The following is a 23106-nucleotide window of genomic DNA, read 5'->3' on the forward strand; positions in this document are numbered from 1 at the left end:
GGATCAGCAAGTCCGCGCGATCATTAATAAGTTTTTTGTAGATCAGAGAAATAGTGCTGTCGGGCACAAAGCCATCCAACACTCTATCCTCCAGCGGGGAATATCGGGGATAGCAGCAACGTCCGGAAAGACCGAACACAGCGCATGGTAGAATTGTGCATACCAGAAGTACTCTCTATCATTTAATTTGTATTCAGTTTTAAGCATTTCAAACGTTTTGAAAGACCCCTTCGCCCAAAGATCACCCACCTTGCATATACCAATCATATCCCATTTCTCAAAGCCTTTCGTTTTCCACAAACAACCCAGCCGCCCGGAGGCGTACAACGGCGTCGCCGAGTCAAGCGATCCCTCCACCCCATCGCAGCATTTGCCGCATGCCAAACACGTACCGCGACCTGCGTGGCACCTGTCAACCGCGCATCCGGGGTCACCGAATACAGCGCCCTATTATAATCCCCACCCGGGAGCAGCAATTTATCCATCTCGAAGGCCGGGTTTAAGGCAGGACCGTATATCCCGTGGTTCACCGCCGCCAATTGAGACGCCCAATAGTATCTTTTAATATCGGGGAGGGCGACCCCCCCATCGTACCAAGGGAGCGTCAACTTGGCGAGAGCGATCCGCGGCCGCCCGTCCCAAAACAGTTGGCGCTGAAGACCCTCCACCTCACGAAAATAACGGGCTGGCACGACATCTAGAGTGTTTTGCAAAGCGTACAAGAAGCGAGGTAGCGACATCATTTTAAACAATGCCGCCCGTCCGAGCGGCGAGAGCGGCAGTCGTCGCCACCTCGTGACGTCGGCCTTCAACCGCTGGAGGGGAGGGAGAAGGTTTCGCTCATAGCGGACCGCGGGATCCAGAGAGATAAAGATTCCCAAATATTTGAACCCCAGTGTAGCAATCTGGATAGGGCAATCCCGCGGTAGGAGGGGGGCCTCGCCCGAGAGGACGTAAACACATGACTTGGCCCAGTTGATAACCAGGCCAGAGTTGCGACCAAAGGAATTTAATACATCCACCAATACAATTAGCGACTGTCGGGGAGAGGTAAGATACAGAAGGATGTCATCCGGGTAAAGGGAGACACGGTCCTCGAACTCCGGCGTCCATCTAATACCCCGCAGCGACGGCTCCCAACGCAACCAAGCATCAAGAGGCTCCAAAGAAAATGCAAAAAGAAGGGGTGATAACGGACAACCCTGCCGCGTACCTCTCCCCAGTGCGAAGGGAGCCGACACCCTACCATTCACAGCAACCTGAGCCAATGGGTCAGTATACAGTAATTTTACCCAACCAATAAACTCAGGGCCGAACCCGAATTTCGCCAACACGGCCCAAATATACGGCCACTCCAAAGTGTCGAACGCCATAGTAGCATCTAAGGATGCCAAGATGGCCGGCTCACGTATAAACTCCGCTCTAGCAAATTCAGGGCGGTATTCCGATGGGGTATAAAACCGGACTGATCCTGATGAATCAGGTCGCCCACGACCCGAACCAGCCGATTAGCCAATACCTTAGCCAGGATTTTGGGTTCTGCGTTCAACAGCGAAATGGGCCTATAGAAGGCGCAGCGATCTCGCGGCTTCCCCTCTTTGTGTATCACAACTATAGTGGCGAGACGTTGGTCAGGGGGAAGGAAACCCGCCGCACGTGCCGCGAAAAACATGTCCCGAAGATACGGCGCTATCTTATCGGGACGCAACTTATATAGTTCAATGGGAAGACCATTGGGACCCACAGCCTTACCAGACGCGATCGAGCGAGTGGCCAAAGCAATCTCATCTGACGACAACTTCGCCTCCATCAGTGCTGAATCAGCCACCGATAGGGTTGGCAGTGCGATGTCTCTAAGCAACAGATGAGAATCCTCCTCCGAACGCACAGAAACCGGAGAGTATACCCCGCGGAAGTAATCCGCGAAGCAGTCAACAATCTCCACGGGGTCAGTTACATGGACTCCATCCATTCTCTCCACCACGGGCACCACCCTGCTCGCTCTCTCCTTCTTATCCAACCAAGCAATCAGCTTTCCGGCCTTATCCCCCACATCATACAGTCGTCCTTGCTGCTCTCTACTCATCCCTTTAGCGGCATCCGTGACTAACGCTCTATAATCTGATTGTTTGAGGCTGAGAACGTGCAATTTCTCGTCAGTGACCCCCCGCGCCAAGTCCTCCTCCATTTCAGCTATTTCAGTTTCCAGGCGAACCACCTCTGCTCTCCCGCCCCTCTTAACATAGGAGATAAGTGACAAGGCCTGCCCTCTGACCACCGCTTTATAACCCTCCCATAGGGAGACAGCCGACGATACCGACCCCACATTATCGTGGAAGTATTGATCGGTGGACTTGACCATCTCCGCGCGGATCTTAGGGTTACGTAAATACCAGGGGTAAATGGGCACTACTCTCCCCTCTGTCTCAGGGACAACCTTCAGTTGCAACCATACAGGGGAATGGTCAGAAATACCTCGGGCCAAATTACGCACCTCCCCAATCATCCCAGCTTGGATCGCCGGCATGAGCATGTAATCGAGTCTCGAGAGACTCCCGTGGGCCCCCGAGTGAAAGGTGTACGGCGCCTGTCCCGGGTGCATCAATCTCCAGCAATCCACAAGCCCCAAAGTGTCCAGAAAGCCACCCAACCAGGCCTGAGCCCTAGGGAGATCCCTGGGGGGGTGACGGTCCTCCAACCCGGATACAACAGCGTTAAAGTCACCCCCCAACACCAGAACCCCCCAGGGAGTCCCAGGACCAGACGCCCCAAATCAGCACATGTAGCCGTCTGTAACCCCGGAGGCACATAAACAGCAACGAGCGAAACAGTCCTACCCTCCCATCTCCCCACCAGTGCCACATAACGCCCCCTATCATCGTGAAGCACCTCGTCCACCTCCAGTGGGAGAGAGGCCCTCACCAAAATGCCCACTCCCCTAGAGCCAGAAGTGAAACCAGAGTGAGCAGAAAGGAGATAGCCCCTCCTATTTAGGGCATGGAAGGAGTTCCCAATCAAATGTGTCTCCTGCAGGAAAACAATGTCTGGTGAAATCCGTTTCAAAAACTGCAACACCACCCCGCGCTTGATCCTGTCCCCCAATCCATTCACATTCCACGAAAGGATTCTCAATCCCCTGCTCCCCACCCCACTCCCGTGCATGATACCCACATCCCGGAAAGTACAACCCGGACAAGTCAGCAGAGAACTTCACATTGCCTTGCGAAACAAACAAACAGTCCCCAACAACCCCCCTCCCCCACAATCCCCAAACCACAACTCCCCCCTCCCTGCACCCCTGCTTGAGCCCAAACAGCCCCCCCAACTCGCAGTGTGCCTGTCGCCCTAACATATACCACGAAAAGAACCCCAGAAGGAGGAAAGGGCCCCAATAAGCTCCCCACAACCTCCAGGCATTTGAAGGGCATATTATGTCTAACTAGTGTCCAGTGGAGCCAAGGTACAAAACGTCACCAGTCTAGTCCATCACCAGGAATCAAGTTCTAGTCCTGCTCCACCAAATCCTCTCCGCTTTCCGCCATCCGAGTGTCTCGATCCTGTCCCCGAGGCAGGGCATCCAACCAGTCTCCAACCGCTTCCGGCCGATCGAAGAAGTGTGAGCGACCCCGGAACTCAACCCGCAGCCTAGCCGGGAATAACATTGCGTATTTCAGCTCCATGTCCCTCAAGCGCCGTTTGACGCCCAAAAATCCCAGCCGTTGTTTTTGAACCGCTTGCGTGAAGTCTGGGTAAAAGCTGACATTAGAGTTCTCAAACTTCAGCGGCCCGGCCACCCTCGACGCCTGAAGGATAGCATCCCTATCCCGAAAGTTAAATAGTCGGGCGATTATAGGCCTCGGGGGAGCACCCACTTTGGGCGCACCACCCGGAATCCTGTGGGCCCGTTCCACCGCAAAGAACTTGATCAGTCCCTTGGGCGCGAGGCGATTGAGCACCAGATCCTCAACAAAAAGATCAGCAGCAGATTCCTCCGATCTTTCCGGCACCCCAATAATACGAACATTGTTCCGTCTAGCCCTGCTTTCGGAGTCCTCAAGTCGACGATCCGTCAGGTCACTGGCTAGCCGCAACCTACAGACCTCCGTCTGCAGGGCGGCCACATCCACAGCTAGGCTCGACGCCGCTTGAGTCAAGGAGTCGACCCGTTCGTTAGTTTTGGACAGGTCTGCCCTGACCAAATTCACATCGATCAGGACCGCGTCCAATTTATGAGCCAGGGTATCAAACCGCTGACCCACAGTAGCCTTCATCTCCTCAATGGCGCCCATGACGTCCTGCAAGGTCAATTCTGACGATGGGCCCGAGACCTCTTTGGACCTCTCAGGCGATTTATTCGAGCCACTAGGGGATCCCTTTGGCTGCGCATAACGATCCATGTTGTTGACCTGAGTATAGGCGCCCCTCCGGGTTGACTTAGGTTTCGACTTGTCTCCGTCTAGTCTCGCCGCCATCGTCCGGAGGCCACCAAGGCCGGCACCCGCCAGCACCAGGGACAAGGACCAGGTAGTTAATTCAATGGAACACAGCAGTCGCAGACAGGAAGCCCGTGTATAGTCCGAAAGTCAGGCCTGACACTCTGCCATCCGCGCTCCTCTGAAACACCAAAGTCCCTCAGCCGGTATCAGAAAACAAACTTGAAAACGAAAGTGAAAGTGCGGGGTACGTGGCAGGTCAAGCCCAGCATGCCGCTGTTGTTCACTTCGTACCCGGGCACCTCACCAACTCGAGATCGGGACCAAGGCAATAGCAGGCCGCAAACTTCGGGGCGCAACCATTCGGGTTCCCGGCGTCCGATCTGAATTTGGAAAACGGGTGGCACCTCAGCGCAAGTTCATCAGCAAAAGCCCGTCAAATTAACCAGGATTTAGTCAGGAAAGACGTGGGAGGTTGCGGAGGCCCTCGAGAGCCGTAAGCCTACGCGGCCATCTTGGTTGCGCGCTAGGCTCCTCCCCCCACTAGGGTTTTTTTAAAATAATTAGTGTGTCGTCTGCAAACATTGGAATTGGGATCTTTGAACCTGCTAACACCAGGGCAACAGTAGGAGTAGTGGCTAAACATTTAGCAATTTCCTAGATGAAAAGGGAGAATAGCGTTGTGGCCATTACACATCTTAAGTGGAAGAAACTTCTGAAGTCTCCCCCCTACCATAGTGTCTGTAATTTCATGCCCTGGTCCCAGGGTGTCTGCAGGAACAATAGGGAAGTATGGAGCCCAGGTGATGCCCAGCCCCACTGATCATGTCAGGATGGCCCATCCTGCCAACCTCCAGACCCTCTATTGTGTGGCTGTCTGGGAGGAATACACAATGGCCAACTGCCAACAACATCTAGTCATGCGACCTAGGAAATAGGCTTCAAGCACCAAATGACCAGCTTTCTCAAAGTGGCCTTTTCAGGATTGTGACTTAAAATTTGACTTTACCATGAAAGAGGGTTTTAAATTACAATTCCTCAGACACCAAACATGATATTTACACCTGCTCCTAAAGGAAAGTTATCATTTATCAGATGTAAAGAGGTAAACCAAAGTTATCCCATGAGAGAGGTAGGCCTTGCAATAGTGAAAAACAAATTTGAATGTTTTTCACCACCAGGTCACGTAAAAGTACATGTCCAACTCTTTAAATACAATGCACCCTGCCCTATTGGCTTTTTAGGGCTTACCCTAACGGAGACTTATAGATATTACACAGGAAGGTTTAGACCTGGTAATAGGTTTATTTTTCCAGGTTGAATGGCAGTTTAAAGCTGAACACACTGGCTGCAATGGCAGGCAAGAGACTGGTTTTAAAGGGCTACTTAGGTGGGTGGCACAATAAGTGCTGCAGTCTCAATAGTAACATTTAATTTACAGGCCTTGGGTACATGTAGTAGCACTTTACTAGGGAATTCTAAAAATAAATGTGCCATTTGGGTGTAAGTAGATTTTACCATATTTAAAAGAGGGAGCACAGCCAGTTTAGCACTGGTTAGCAGTGGTAAAGTGCACAGAGGGTTGCAACCTAACCTAGTTTGTTGAGGTTTAGGGTCTGATTTAGATCTTGGTCGATGGGTTACACTATCACAACGATGATGGCTATCCCATCCGCCGAAATATAAATCCGATCCGATTATATCGTATGGGAATGATATTTTGGCGGACGGGATATCCGTCATCATGGTGACTGAGTAAGCCATCCGCCAAGTATTTAAATCAGGCCCTTAGTTTGACAACAGCTAACCATTGACCAGTTCATTGGCTCGACGACCAGTCGATGCAGGAGAAGCCTTGAACCCTCCTGTCAACACCCCTCTTCCCTGGAGAAGGCAGCATTTTCTTCACCAACACTTTGACGTATGACCACTTTTTTGCCTAGATTAGATTATGCTAAGTAGAGTAAGTACCACCCAAAGAGGGAACCTAACCAAACACAAGTGCCACAAAGCACAGAGATAAAACTTCAGGGGTTTAAATAAAGGTACACTTCTACAAATTAGCAAGTTCCATCATGTGAAAGACCAATGGTACTACACCAAAACAGCAAATCTCAGATGCTAAACCATTAATAGTAAGTAACATATTTCCTCATAAGCACATCAAATGCAGGAGCGAACAGATCGAGTGAGGTAGACAACTGCAGAGGGGAGGACACAAGGAAGAGATGGGGAAAACAGTAAAGGTGCACTATGAAACAAAAAGCCATGCAACTAAGCAGTTGCGAGGAAACTGACCCCTGTTGTTGACAGTTCTTAAATTTTCCTGGAAGCCCCTGCCTTCCCTTGGGGCTTCACTTTGATTTGTCCCTTAGACTTGGAAGCCCTGCCTGACAACGTTTTGCCACAGCCGCCACTGACCAACCTTAGCAGCCTTCTCAATCCACCACTCCTCCTCTTTCTGTGTGTGTCCATCTCCTGATCCTGTTGAACTTATATCTCCACCCCTGATCCTCACAATAGGGATCAGTTAGAGAGCAAGCGTACCACCCAGTTCAACATTTTTTACTCTTTCTATTCACTAAGTGTTGGACTTGATTTTTTCTACAGAGCGATCGCCCAAACTTTTTGCTGAATTTGTTTTTGCTGACCGTAGGACTCTGTGCACTTAACCACTGCTGACCAGTGTTAAAGTGCTTGGGCTTTCTCCTTAAAACATGATAACATTTGCTTATACCTAATCGCCATATTTAATCTAATTGTAATCCCCAGTAAAGTGGCACTACCTGTGCCCAAGGCCTGTAACTTGAATGCTGCTAGAGGGCCTGCAGCACTGGTTGTGCCACCCACTTAAGTAGCATTTTAAACATGTATCAGGCCTGCCATTGCAGTCAGTGTATGCAGTTTTAAACCTGGAAAAGTAAACCTTTTGGCTTTACAAATGACAGAATGCACTCCCTACTTTCTTTATAATCTTAAAAAAAAATTCTGAATGCTCTAAGGCTGGGTGTGCATCCTGTCATTTGCAAAGTCTGTATATCTTTTTCTTTTCCTGTACAGTTGCACCCCATGTTCGAATTAGATGAAATATTTATGTTTTCACATACAATCTCCTTTTATAACAACTTGTCAGTTTAACATCTATGTGTGTTAAAATAATGCAGATTAATTGCATGTGTAAATGAGAACATTTAGCACACACTAAGAAAAACTCCTCCTATTCATGGTACCTCTTGTCAATTTCAACCAATGTTTGTAAATCAATATGGTGATTGTGTCATTGCCAGGCACGCACTGAATGGGGCACTGGAGCATCATCAGTTCGCTTCCTGCTAAATGTTTGGTTATCTGTTTGGCACATAGAGTAACTTTTAATCTCACTGGGGTAAGGGGCCTTAAAGTATTTCGTTTATTTCCTTCGGGGTTCGCGGGTCACGTGGTATCAATTAGCTTTACAATATAAAGGGGTTGTGTGTATTTTCTTATGAGGATGGTTGTCGGTGAGACTGCACACTTGCGTCCAGATGATTTTTCATTATATTCTTGTAAAACCATCGTTTTTATTCACCACATTTTCTTTTGTCTCCTGTTCTAGTCACACATTGTGTGCATGCAAGCTTATGTTTAAAGAAGCCCGGTTTTCAAATTAGGACAGTCTTAAGAGCGGACATCTGATGTTAGGTGTTACACGAGGGTTATTTGCAATTAGCATGAGAGGTGAGCTTCTCATCGCGGGGTGGGCATCACTTTATAGAACTAATTGGCAAAGTTACAGGCGAATATGTATATCCTCTGTAGGGAGGGAGAATGTATCGTTTATCCTGGCATGCTAAGCATTTAGTGTCTGCATTAGGTGCCATCGTGGCATTAAGCTTACAGCTGTTCGAGATATGTTGCACAGAGTGTATTCTCATAGAATTTTTTCAACGTTTATATTTTAATCACCCCTTTCGAAATGCATTGGGTGTTTAAATGTACAGGGATGTGTTTGCATTGTCGCAGTCTGAGGAGTTATGCTGGAAGGAAACGTTTCTGCGTTCTTCGTATATTGGAATATTTAAGATGACATTAAAAGTGACATGAAAACCCGTGGATATTACTATTTCATCTTGTTTAAAAACTTTAGACTAATATGGATTAAAAATGATTTAAAAATCGAAAATAATGTTTACTATAGAAGAATGTTGCTGGAGTTTGAAGGGCTGACGGGCCCCTTTGCTGGCAGTGCACTCAGGAGTAGCCCATGCAGGTAAGAGCGGTGGAGCATGGTGAAGGGGGGGATTCAACAGACAACGCACAGGGGATAAGGAATTATTTAATATTCCCTCCTCGTCGTCTGTCGAATTCTCCCTCCACACTGCTCTTACTTGCTAGGGCCTCTCCTGAGTGCACCTGGGACTGGCGGCCTATTCGATCACCAGCTTGGACCAAAGTAAACCTTTTGCCAGGTCCAGATCTTAATACATATATGGTAGACCTTGAACAGCCTAGAGGGCAGGGTGCAATGCATTTAAAAGGTAGAACATGTACTTTTGAGTTTTACATGTTCTGCTAGTGAAAAACTCATACATTTGTTTTTCACCACTGCAAGGCCTACCTCTACCATAGGATAGCAATGGAGTTACCTTATTACATTTCTAAAAGGTATAGTCACCCAAATCATGTTTGGTGTTTCTGGAATCACAATTTAAAATCCTAACTTATGATGAAGTTGGATTTTAAATTGCAATTCTGCAAATTATTTTTAGAAAGTTGTCATTTTCTTGCCTTAGCTATTTGGTGCATGCAGCCTGTCTCTGGGTCACATGACTGGGTGTGGATGGCAGCTGGGCTTTGTGTATTCCTCCTCGACAGCCACACACAATGGGGAGGTTAGGTGTATTGCCGGATTAAAGAAAAAGATGACACGACTTCTGTTGGCAATATGGCACATAGTTTATCAAAAGCACATGGAAGGTCAGTCAGCTCCATGCAACTGGAATCTAAGATTCAACTTACAATGTGGCAGACACTTTTTTTTAATACATTTGTAACCACAAATACGTCATACATTTGCATATTTGATCAAACATTTGCATAACATTATATCAAAAGAGAATACTTTCTACAAAAACAGCTAATCACATGTTTATGGAATGAGACTTGTGCATGTGTTATTTGTTACATTTCTACACCACCGCTACACTGCCAGTGTCCTTTGCTTGTCTCATACTTTGAAGCCTAGCAATGTTCTACTTCATATATGTCTCCTTCTTTGCAAGGCCTAACCTCCCACTACCTGTGTCTCGATGTTGCTTATCTACATATTTTCTCAGAGACGTGTTCTAGCAGTGCAGGCCTGCGATATTCCATTTCTGCTGTGTCTAATTATATCTCTCTATTCTACTAAAGCTCATGACCTCCCCCCAGGTCATGACTCAATTCCTGCTTTCTATTCTATTAGCTTAGGCCTGTATTTCTCTTTTAACACGTACATCTGTACACCTCTTTCTGTCGATGCTTGCATTGACATGAGTGGGCCTTCGTCATTTTGTACATCCATTACAACATTCCTCCCTTTAGTTCATTTTCAATTATTTCCTCACCTTCCCTTTTGACTGTAGTCATTCATATGTATACATTCTCCTCAACATCCTGATTTTTTTTCCCACTCTAGCAGTGAAAATCCCTCTCAACATCTGACTAACTGTTTTACAACATCCTATCACTATCTTGAGGACACAGAACATCAAGAGCAATATCACAAGAACCGGCAACAAGGCCTTAAATAGTCCTGACATCCAGGATGGTACCCAAGTTAACTACCCCGAAAACCAATCGTCCGGAGCACTTCCATCGTCCACCATCTTCCTTTGCAAGGTATGCAGAGTTTGTATGGCCTCTGTTAGCGTTCTGTTATCAGTGTCATTGGCTGGAATATACATGCAACAGGCAGCTTGAATCTTGGTACATACTCCTCCTTCCATAGCCATCATTAAGTCTAACAAATATCTATGTTGCATGATCATTACTCTCATGGCTCGCAGCTCTTCTTTGATTGCTTTGAAGCCATCCTCTGTGGTGTTGATGGGTTTCATCAACTTCCAGTGTGTAATCTGGAGCCAACGTGTAGTTGCTTTTGCTTGGAAGAATGGAAGGATTCTGCCCAAGAAGATTTGTGTATCATTGAAGAGCCTATGCTCTTGTAGACGTCTTCCCCGGCATTAGTACCGTAATACTCTGCTACACTTGTCTTCCGATGATGATGCAGCCAGGTTGCTGGACAGTTTATGGCATGGTCATTCAGTTCGGAGATGTCAACCTCTCGAATCACCCGGGAGGGAGTGTGTACAGTCACCAAAGAGCAGAGTCCTTGCAATCCTGAAGGAAGTCATGTATACAGCCAATCACCACAGTTCCAGTAAAAATCCATTTGGCTGGAGGTGCCCTATTGCATGTTTGTACTATATTTCATAACATTACAATTAATGTTCTTTACCACAGGGGCGGTTACATTTCCCCCTGAAACACAAAGAGAAAAGAATGGGTTTTCTACCTGTTTGAATAGTTGTAGGTGCTTCAACCCTAGGTAGTCTAGATATGTTCTTATCTCACATTGCCTGACACTTCTGGTGTGTGCTATTGTTAGTCTGGTTTTCCTTCCATAGAGATAGGGCCCTGCACCCAAATGTTTTGCCATGGAACCAATGACCCTGAATGTATACTGATCCATTTATTCTGAAATATGGCCTTTCCTGACAATCGTGGGGCTGGGGCATTGTAGAGTAATTCTTGCAGAAAAGCACCGGACAGGATACCCCTAAATCCCTGCTGTAATATGTTAGCTCTCCTAGTTTTATCCTTGTACCTCATAATCCCTGTCTTGGCCATTGCATCTCACTTCATCACCAGGTCTTTGTGGTCTGTTAGGACATTCTTTACATCTGCTAACACTTTCTCAGATTGCGTGGTGTTTACTAGGAATGTTCCCTGTTTGAACTGCATTGGTTGCGTCTGCGCTCGTATTCTACAAAGGAAAAGGTGTAACAGACACTTGGGAATATTTAAAGATATTTATTTGGCTGAGTGTAACCTATCTAAGTAGGTGGCGTGTGGAATCAAAGAAAAAACAAAGTAAGAGGTGTTAGGAGTCTGCATACCTATCTCCGTCATATGTGCTGATACATCACATTATCTAATAAGCCATCATGAATACCAAGAGATATATTTTTCTGCTTAGATACTGCTCTATGCAAGCGTTTAATGTGGTTACATAATCCCATACATGAAGTAAAATACATTTGCAATGTAGTAGCCAGCAAAAGAAGACATAAAAGGAAAAAAAAACAGCAATACATAACTGTCCGGTAGTACAGTCAACAAAATACTTAACTTGCGCTTTGAAGGAAGACATTGTTACTCTTGTGTCTCATTTCCCCCTCTTGTTCCCCTTCTGTCTGAGGGAGTGTCTGGGGCAAGGCGAAGTCCAGACGCACGCCTGTTGTATGAATCCATAGTGTCCTGCCATTCACTTTCCCTGCAGTAGGGGGACTCATTGTCACTGAGAAGGAGCCGCTGAACATGGGATCCTTCCATTTTTGGACACAATTCCACAAGTAAACTTATTGGCCAACAGGTATCAGAGTGGTCTGCTGGGCTGAGGCTGGATTCTCCTTTCACAATACCTATTTAGAGGAGAACTTGGCAGACTTCATTAACTCAGACAAATAACAACTCATATGCTCCCCTAAAAACTCAGTTGTCTTATGAGTAGCTGTCTTTTGTTGCACTACCATTAAAGAGGTCGGCATGGGACGTCTTGTTACTATTTGATGTGGTGATAAATGGTAATGGCATCCTGGCTGATTTTTGAGGGCGTACAAGGCTAGTGGTAGGCAGTGCAGCAATTTCTTTTGCAAAGTAGCACATAGTTCGCTTATTTTATTCTTGATCAGGCCGTTCAGGTGCTCTACTATTCCATTACTTTGGGGGTGATAAACAGATGACATTTCTGTTTCATTCCTAGGGCATTGCTAATATATTGAAATATTGCATTGACAAAATGTGGTCCGTTATCGGAGTGGATCGCTTTTGCCACGCCCCACCTCAGTATCACCTCTCTTATCAGAAAATTGGCTGCTTTGTTTGTATCATTACGTACACATGGTCCTGCCTCAATCCATCGTGAGAATGGACAAACAACTACTATAAGGTACCAGTAATTGTTACATCTTTCTAGTATGTTGATAAAATCTAAGTGTAGATTTTTAAATGGACGTGATATTGTTGAGTTGAACCCCTTTAAGGTCGGCTTGGGACTATACTGTTAACATAGATCCCCTTTACGGTCGACTTGAGACTATACTGTTGACATATTGCGCATTCTGCAATATACATAGTGATCATAGTTGTGGAATAAACTAATCTGTCTGTAATGTAGCAAGAAGATACTTTTTTGCAGTGTGTGCTGGGCGGTGTAGTTGCTCTAAAGACACGTATAGCAGAGCTTGTGGCTGTTCTGGCTTGCCTGTACTCTCTTGCCTATAAATGAAATCTGTTGGTGGCTGAATGCAGCCTCCCTGTTCCCACAGCTCCCTTTCATGGGGTAATGCTTGTTCTTGCAATTCACGCCAATGTGATTTTGCTGTCTTGGTATATGGGGCGCTAATTCCCTGCTTGTCATCATACCTAATGTGTGTTCATCACATTGACTATAATTTGGGGACACTTTAGCTGCCCAATCTGCCAGAGCATCAGCCCTAGAAACAAATTCATGTTGACTGGTGTGCGCTGTACACTTTATCACCACTACTTAGCCATCATAGTTTAAGAAATTCCCTTCTGTCCCACCTACGAATGCTAGAATGTGCAGTGATGGTGACGTATGCTGGATCTGAATAAATAGTGACCTCTAGTCCCACAGCTTGCTGCAGTGCGTTAATGATGTTCACTAATTTAGCCGCCTGTGCTAAAAAATACGCGTGCAGTAGCATCTCGCTAATGATTTGTAATGTTTCAGATGATCCCTGCTGTTCAGCTATTGCAACTGCTTCTCCTGAAAGTCTAATCCGAGTTTCCTGATTTATGAAAGAGGACCCATCAACAAAGAGCAACATGCTTCCTGGGTTGGTGTCTTCTCCACCTTACTTTCTTCATATGGTGTGTAATTAGCACAGTCATCTACTTGTTCATCGTCAGTAACTGGATTTGCAAAGAATGTTTCTGGATTAACTGTGTGACAAAGAACCACTTGTAAAGATGGTACTGAAAGTGTTACTTTGTACCCAGGCACTCTCTGATTTGTGACGGTGCTCTTGCATCTTTGTAAAATAGCATGCTCTACATGCAATGTTAAAGGTGACCCCATCAGTGTTTTTGTGCTTTTATGGACTGTAAACGCTGCTGTAGCCAGTACTTACTCACATGGGTGGTGACCTTTCATGATGGGATCTAGCAGCCCACTGTAGTAGGCAATTGGTTTGTGTCCCATGGATGTCTTTTGAGTCAGTACAGCCATCACTGTCATTCCATGACATTGACAGAAGAGGTAGAATGGTTTACTGTGGTCAGGCATACCTAACACTGGAGCATTTATGATTGCGTTCTGCAGCTCCCGAAATGTTGCCTGTCTTTCATCAGTCCAGTTTATTTCATTCCCATTGGTATGGGACTCTTTGAGAGCAGTCAGAAGTGGTGCAGTCAGGTTGGCATAGTCAAATAAATACTCAAAGTCTCACATAGTTGCAGATTCCTAGGAATTGCTGCATTTGTTTTGTGGTGGTGGGATTTGGCATGTTTCTGATACTCTCTGCTCTGTCAGGTGTCACCCTCCTCCCATCTTTAGATATTATTTGTCCCAAATAATGAACTTCTATCAGCACATATTGCAATTTGTCTTTGTACACTTTGCATCCTTTTTCTGCGAGCATGCACAGGAGACCAATAGTATACTTCATGCATATATTTTTAGTGGGACTAAGCACCAACATGTCATCCACATACTGTAAAAGGGTGCTTTTGCATTTTTACGTTTGCTAAATCCTTTTTCACTGTCCTTTTAAAGATACTCAGGGACACACAATAGCCCTGAGGGAGACTTCTAAAACAATACTGAGTTTGTCAGTATGTAAACCCTGTTAGATACTGATTCTCTGGGTGCAGTGGAATATTGAAAAATGCATTTTTCAGATTAACTACTGTAAAGTAGGTGGCTTCTTTAGTAATGTTTGTCAGTATGACAGGTATGTCTGGTACCACCAGTAATTCTGAGATTGCTATATCATTCAGGGGGCGGAAATCTTGAATCATCCTCCAAGTTTCCCACCTTAGCCTTTTATATCAGATAAATCAGTGCATTACAGGGTAATGCTCTCTCCTATATCACTCCCTGCTCGAATTGTGGGAAAGAAACCATCTTCTGCTTCTTTGGATGAGGCATACTGACGTACCCCGGGCAGCATAGCCCCGAGTTTTAGTGTTATTTTCACAGGCTCAGCTCCTTTAATCAGTCCAACATTGTGTGGTCCTCTTTGTCCACAGACTCTCTGCTACCTTTTCCAGATCCTTTTCTCTCAGTGTACTGCTTTGTGCATGTTTTGGCACTGTCCTATATTGCATCTGTACTCTAATGGGAATATCCATTTGAAATACCACTGTCTCAATTGATGGGGTATCATCAAACATTTCTTCATCTGATATATCACTCAGCTTAACCGCTGGATCTGTAAATACTACTGATGCCCACGTTGCTTGTCTCCTGTCCAATGCTATAAATCATGCATAACATGGCTTTATTTCAAGGGCCATTATCTGCAACACCATGTCAGGTTCTTCTATGGGATCCACAGGTCTCTCGGGTTTGAACAATAGTTCTTTTGGTAGCTGCACTGTCTTCCCCAGTAGCTTGTGTATGTGCTAAACATATATACCATGCAACAAGGCCTCTGTATCCACAGGAATTGCTCTGCCCTGTTCTCCCAAGTTGGTTTGTCTATAGCATGCTTCTCTCAGACCATGATGCACTCTTCCATATAGGCGTAGTTCCAATCTCGGTTGCCTTGTCCCTGCCGTATAAGTCGATGGGTTAAAAGATCCTTCTCGGGCCACTGCTTCTTCACCTCCTGTTTAGTCCATTTGGCCAATTCATCAGAAAAGGGTTGGTAATCGTAACTACCCTCCCTAAATTCTATTACCTATATTCGTGTAAGATCTGACCTGCTCTTTTTTTAGGATTGACTTCTTCCACATTTGTTGAGGTATCTCTTACTGGCGTTAATGACACCCGCTGAGGACACGGGTGGAAATTGTATGGTCTCCGGTTAGGATTCTGTTAATTTGCACCCCTGTAGGCCTGTCTTCCTCTTCCCACCTCCCCCCCAAGTCTTGTAACTCATTTGGGGATTCGTGATATTGTGGCATCTCTATATCCCTGTCTTATCCGTCTTCTTCTCTTATCCATTCGTCAGTTGCCTCTCTTAAAGTCTCTGCAGAATTGTCTATCAGCCTAAGAACAACATGCCCTGGAGTCCATTGTCCTCGAAGGGAGCAGGGCTCCTAGGGCATTCTGCCTGTTTAGCAGTATGCTGCAATCTATGTATGAGTCTGTCTCTTTGGTCATGTTCTGGACCAGCCCGAGGAGTTGTAGGGATAGGGTCTGAGGGTGCCTCGTCTCCCTGTGAATTTTGTCCCTCCTGTTTTGGTGGAACTCTAAAGGGATCTTGGTACTGTCCAGCTGGCAGAATTGGGTAAAGAAAATACGGTGGGGGCTTCTCTGGGGTCTAAGCCTCTTCGAGTACTGTTGGTTTCACGTTTGTTTTTGTATCGCGGAATACCAGCCATAATGATAGAGTGGCTTCATTTTTCTGTCTTTTCTTTCTGTTATACTTAGAATTAATGTAAGTCAATGCGTGCTCAATTATGTCTTTGTCGAAATTCCTTCCTTTGACCATGGCTGGCTCTTGTTACCTTTGAAGCATCATTTACAATACTTTTGCATTTTCTTCTTGTCTGACGGAAATGTTGTCATCATGTGTTCCAGAAGGGTTTATATGACCTCCTAAGGATGTATGTGTTTCCTATGTGTATGTAATATAAGTGTCACTTTTAACCTCTTGTCCATTTGCCCACTGTCATGTGCCCCTTTTGGACCTGTCTTCTTCACTAATATTTTTGTCTTTTATAACTTTCCCTAACTTTCCCTACCTGCCTTCACATATACTACCGTGAGGCCAAATTGGTGAACATCAAGCACCTTTATTGCTAGTCTATGTAACACTTCTTCCATTGTTATACCAGGTGCATTTATGGGGGGGGATCTAACAGGATTTGTGCCTCACGCAATACATGTTACAATATTATTGTGAATATAAACGACTATTTGCTGTCCTCAAGGATGTGGGCTCCCATTCATATTTCAAATTCCTGAATCCTAAATATCCATTAGAAATGCATCAAGAAGGGCCTTTAATATGATGAGCTACTCAGTTATATGAATTTGAGGGGTATTACATGGACACTGGGTTCTTCCTGGGCCCATATAAATGGTAAATTATAATTTAATCTCATCTGTTACCTGCCACAGTGAATTATCAGCCTCACTCATAGGGAATTATTATTAATCTTTAGACTTGTCTTGGGACGTTTTATTTTGATTCTCTGTATTTACTATCTGAAATTATGTTTTCCCACTTCCAGGACACCTTCAGGGCTTGTATTGAGATACCAAAAATATCGCAAAGATCTTGCTGCCTTTCTTCCTCGCTTATACCAGACTGCATGACAACTGGCCGGGAACCCTGCCACTACTCTATAATTTGTTCCTTGTGATTACGCAGTACTGTACTCTTTCTGTCGTCCTCCTTATCCATGGAGGGAAATCTACTTGCAACGAATTAGCTTTTTGGATTCGCAACCAAGGGTCTGGCCTTGCTCAGGGCAAAGTCAATTGACACCAGCAATTCTCTGTCCCTTTACCCAACTGTCAGACTCTCCAACTGTTGCCTCAGACTCGGTCATTCTTCCTTAAACACACCTTCCAGATAGCTTAAATCTGGGAATTTGGGAGCCGGGCGTCTGATTTATTCAGAGTAAGGCCTGCCGGCGCCAATCAAATGACCCTGCTTTTACCACGTCAGACTTCACACACTTGGTACCCAGTCCTGTCTCACTATTTCTACACAAGCCCTCCGGATCTAACCTGGATACCTGTGGACGCTCCCTGAAGGGATGTCCCTTCAAGAAGATTTCTCCTGGCTAATGCACTACTACATGCTAGATCACTTTCCAAAGTCGTGTCTCTTCCAGGAGCTGTCTCCTGGGTAGTGCGCAATTGCCTACTAGATCATTACAAGAAGGAGTGTCGCTTCCAAGAGCTGTTTCGTGGGTAATGCACTACTGCCAGCTAGATCACTACCAGAAGGCATGTCTATTTCCTTCTATTTCAAAGGGGAATTCGCACCAGCTAGTTTTTTGTTGTGAACCGGGAATCACCACATTTCATTTCTCATAGCATTGCATCCTGACAAAAGAAAAAGATATACCACATGCATGCACGTCTACACTATAATTGCCAAAGATTCCTGCAATATAAATTTTAATGTACGAAGTTCGATCTCTCCTCCCTCCTTTTGATGGCAACCTGGGACCCTTACCTGCTCATCTTTTGAATAGGCAGACTTTAGTATAATACTCGGTGTCTGCTTGCCAGGTATATGTGCTGTATCCATTGAGTGCAGGCAGCAACCCCCCCCGAAACAGTCTGGGATAGTCGAGATGAACTCTTGACTGGCTCCGCCAAATGCTGCCGAATGAAAGAAAAAGACACAACATCTATTGGCAATATAGTAGAGTTTATGAAAAGCGTGCGGAAGGTAAGTCAGCTCCGTGGAACTGGAATATGAGCTTCAACTTACAATGTGGCAGACAGTTTCTTTCATACATTTGTAACCACAAATATGTCCTACATTTGCATATTTAATCATGCATTTGCTTAAGCATAACCTTATATCAAAAGATAATACTTTCTACAAAAACATCTAATCATGTGATTATTGAAGCCGACTCATGTTCACGTGTTATTTGCTACATTTCTACACCACCGCTACACTACCCATGTCCTTGACTTGTCTCATACCTTTAAGCCTAGCAATGCTCTACTCCCTATATGTCTACTTCTTTGCAAGCCTAACCTCCCACTTCCGGTGCCTTGATGCTGCTTATCTACATATTTTCTCTGAGACTTGTTCTAGCACTGTGGACCTGGGATTTTCCATTTCTGCTGTGTTTAATTATATTTCTCTATTCTGCTAAAGCTTGTGCCTACTTCCCTCCCCTGACTCTATTCGTGCTGTCCGTTCTGTTTGCTTAGGCCTGTATTTCTACTTTAACACGTACATGTGTACGCGTCTTTCAACTGATGCTTGTCATGAGTCGGCCTTCTTTATTTTCTACATCTGTTGCAACAGGTGTGACTGTATGTATGGGCCACCACTGGCAGGATAGGAGGGAGGAGCTGGACCCAGCCCCACTTAAACTTGAATAGGCTGTGTCCTGTCTCCCATTTCATAGGCACGACTGGATATAAATACTGGACCTCAGACAACAACTCTTCAGTACACCTCTAGACCTGTTGATACTCTGCCAGGAAGAAGGACAGCTGTGCTGCCAAAAGGACTGACACTCTGCTGGACTGCTGCTCTGGAGGAACTCCTGCCCTGCTAGGTTGACTTACTGCCTGCAGCCCTCTTGCCTGGGGAGGAAGAACTGGACCTGTAACTTCATCTTGAACCCAGGACCTCAGATTGACCTCAAGGGCTAGCCTGCTGGCCTCCTGATCTGAGCCTCGGAGACATAAAATGCTCCACAACTTCTTTGACCAGACCCTCGTCCTGGTATATGCCAGGTCCAGCGAAGTGCAATAGCATCATATCAGTGTCAAACAAAGTGCAATAGCATCATTTCAGTGTGCACAAGTAATTGCAAAAATAAATCCACATTCTGCACATTGATAATAATGCACAAAAATATAAAATGCACAAAAAGTCCAACAAAGCCATTGCACCCTGGAATGAAAAGGTCCCAAATCTGAAAATGTTTGAAATGCTTGCATCAGTTAGAACATTCCTATATCACCTTCATACCTGTCATCTATTGAGTTGAATTGAAAAGTGGCAAACTTGATTGGTGGTTTGCTGAAGGGAGAACATTTCTGCCTTCATCTCTATGGGCCCGATTCACAGAATTAATTTAAGACTAAATCCTAAACTTACTACTTTGTGGTATTCACAGAATGCACTTACTACTTTTGGGATTCACAGAATGCACTTACTACTTTTGGTATTCACAGAATGCACTTACTACTTATGGTATTCACAGAATGGATTTACGACTACTAACTTTACGTCCGCACTCGGGCCGGAAATTCCGGTCCGGAGGCGGAGCTTCCGGCCCGGAGGCGGAGCTACCGGCCCGGAGGTGGGGATTCCGGCCGGTGGCGGAGATTTAGCCATGGCTGAAATCTCCACTTCCGGCCCGGAAGCTCCGCCTCTGGCCCGGAAGCTCCGCCTCTGGCCCGGAAGCTCCACCACCGGGCCGGAATTTCCGGCCCGAGTGCGGACGTAAAGTTAGTAGTCGTAAATCCATTCTGTGAATACCATAAGTAGTAAGTGCATTCTGTGAATACCAAAAGTAGTAAGTGCATTCTGTGAATACCACAAAGTAGTAAGTTTAGGATTTAGTCTTAAGTTAATTCTGTGAATCGGGCCCCATGAGTTGATTAGGACACATTTTTCAACCATGAGAAGATTCAAGAAGCGTTTAAAATGATTAATTAAAACTTGTTCTGCAGCAATGTGTGTGGTGGTGCTCTTACACCATTTCAATGAATGTGTTGATCTCCGTCCATGTGTTGGGGAAATTCATTTTATTAGAAGAACTTTACTGCTCATGGCCGGTGTTAAACAGGTACTCGAGGTAGCAGTCAACTTATAGAATGACAAAACAAGTGAACTCATATAAAACACTAAAATCACCAACATTGGAAACTGTAGTTGAAATGAGTTATGATTACAATCAAAACCTAAATGCCACAGAAACTGCCTAATCTTAGTTAGCTCTAACAACTATGATACTACTGTTTACCTTATTCAGATGTGACATCATAGATGGCGTTAGTAGTAAACAGCATCTAGAGATCTTCACAGAGGTTATACAGGGATGAAAGATAGCGGTTTCACTAAACAGATCTCCTTCTAGAGATTAAAGTTTGAGTAAAGCTTGCAGTTTTGATTGCCAGTGATTAGATGTCCTTGCAGAGATTATAAAGAGATGAAGGGTTCGCCGCTCTACTCTTAAGTGATAAGAAACAATTTCTGCACTGGGTGGATGCATACCAGTATTGGCAGAAAGGCACAGCATAGTCAAAGGAAGCTTGTTTTTAGCATATTTTACAGAATGTATTTGCACATATGGTTTATGCTATGACACTTTTATGTTTATTTGTTTTAACAAAAGGTATTTAACTAAGAAGTGATATCGTGGCTAGATGCTCTAAATAACATGTTCTTGGGCCACAATTATTTTCACTACAATGGTATAAATATTATAATGCCAATGCAGTGAAAACAATTATGCCCATTAACTCATGTTATTTAGAGCAATTGCAAAAATTAACACACACTCACACATTTATTACTAGAGTGTGAAGGTCAAATTCCAGTTTATTTTCCCACTAGTGTGAAATTCACATGAGTAAATCATTATTTACTGCCTCACAGATACCATACTTTACACATGGGTACAACTCTCCTAATAGAAATGAGGCGTCTTCAAATTACTCCACACATGTAACCCTTTGCATCCTGCTTATACCAATTAATGCCATCTTCTTTAACATAAAAAATAAAGATGAAAAACATCATAGCATAAATGATACATGCAGATATGCAGAAATCAATATGCTATTTACAAACCCTGGGCGTAGTTCGCGTAGTAGCGCTACGCGTAGCTACGCGAAGTGCACTTCGCACTACGCAAGCTACGCAAACTGCGTAGTGCACTGTGCAAAATGCTGTTCGCACTGATTGCACAGTGCCGGATGCTTGGCCGCACTGTGCAATCATTGCAAACGGCATCTTGCACAGTGCAAGCGGTTGTTTTCTGCCACTCAAGTAGATTTGTACTCGAGCGGCAGCTTTCTCAACGCGGACTTGTAGTTTCTCATCGCGAGCAGTCGCGAGCATACGCGACCACTCACAATGAGAAACCTGACCTCCCCGCGTTGAGAATCTCGCCGGGAGGTTTATTTTCCACGCTCGCGATCGGCAACTTGATGTTGCTGATCGCGAACGAGGGAAAAGTCTCCTGGGATGTTATTTTGCTCGCTCATGGTCGCCAACTTGACGTTGAGGGCCGCGAGCAAGCAAAAAATGCCCGCTACGCTATGCTGCGCATTTTTGCACTGCGCTACGTGCAATTCGCATAGCGCGTAGTTGCGCAAACTACGCAAACTATGTGAGCGTAGCGTAGTCTTACGCCCAGGGTTACTATTTACTACTATTGCTCAGTTTGGAGAGGGGCTAATGACGCACCTGAAGATTCTCCTTGTGAGTCATTGCCCACCCCTCCTCACACTCAACTATGACAATAAATAGCTGTTGCAAAGCCATCCTGTGCCCTGGGCACCCCCAACCTTTTGCTGACTGATGCTGGTGGTAACTGACTCTGACTGACTCTGGGCTCTGCCTAACCAGGCCCAGGGCCAGTGCTATGCGGAAAGAAACACATTAGAATACAGTTAAAACACCTACATACACTAGTGTACACAATGGTATGGTGGGGTACCCCTGTGATTGGCATAACCTACCCTATAAGCCCCATGTATATAATAGGGCAGGGGGATTGAAACTACTTAGAAGTCCCTAGTAACCTGGGGCATAGCAGTTTAAAGGCCAGCAGCTCTTTTTGCACTTGCATGTGTGCACTGCTGAAGCCTGAGGTCAGTTTAAAAGCAGCACTGGGTGCCAGGACTGTTTTTAAAAAGTAAATTGTGCCCAAACTCGACTTTGGTGTTTGGGGCACTTAAAAATGTTATGTTATGTTATTTATTCTTTTGTATAGCGCAACGGTTACTCAAAAAGAGTGTCCCGGCGCTTTTTAGGTAAGGGAAACAGATTTCAGAATAACACAACACAACTAAAAACAGGTTAAAAGATAAACAAAAAAAAAAAAAAAAAAACAACTGGGAGACCTATTGAGAAAACAGCCAGGTTTTGAGACCTCTTCTAAAATCAAGGAGAGTAAACGCCCCCCTCAAAGGGAGCGGTAGTGCGTTCCACATCTGTGGGGCCAACAGACTGAAAGAGCGGCCCCCCAGGCGAGCCCTCTTCACACGCGGAACAGCCGCCAAAAGTAGAGATTCTGACCGCAACGAGCGAGTCGGATGGTAGAAGGTCAGTCTCTTTTGAAGATGTTTAGCTCCCACCGCATGGAGCGCCTTGTAGGCCAGGGTCAAAGCCTTAAAGGCAATCCGTTTGCGGATGGGTAGCCAGTGCAACGCCACCAACAACCCGGAGGCGCTGGCCCGTCTACTTAGGCCAAAAATGGCCCTGGCCGCCGCGTTCTGTACAACTTGAAGCCTTTGTAGCAGATACTCTGGCAGGCCCAGGTAAAGAATGTTGGCATAATCCAACCTGGAGCC

Source organism: Triturus cristatus, chromosome 3_2 (genome assembly GCF_964204655.1).
Source record: "Triturus cristatus chromosome 3_2, aTriCri1.1, whole genome shotgun sequence".
NCBI classification, from domain to species: Eukaryota; Metazoa; Chordata; class Amphibia; order Caudata; family Salamandridae; genus Triturus; species Triturus cristatus.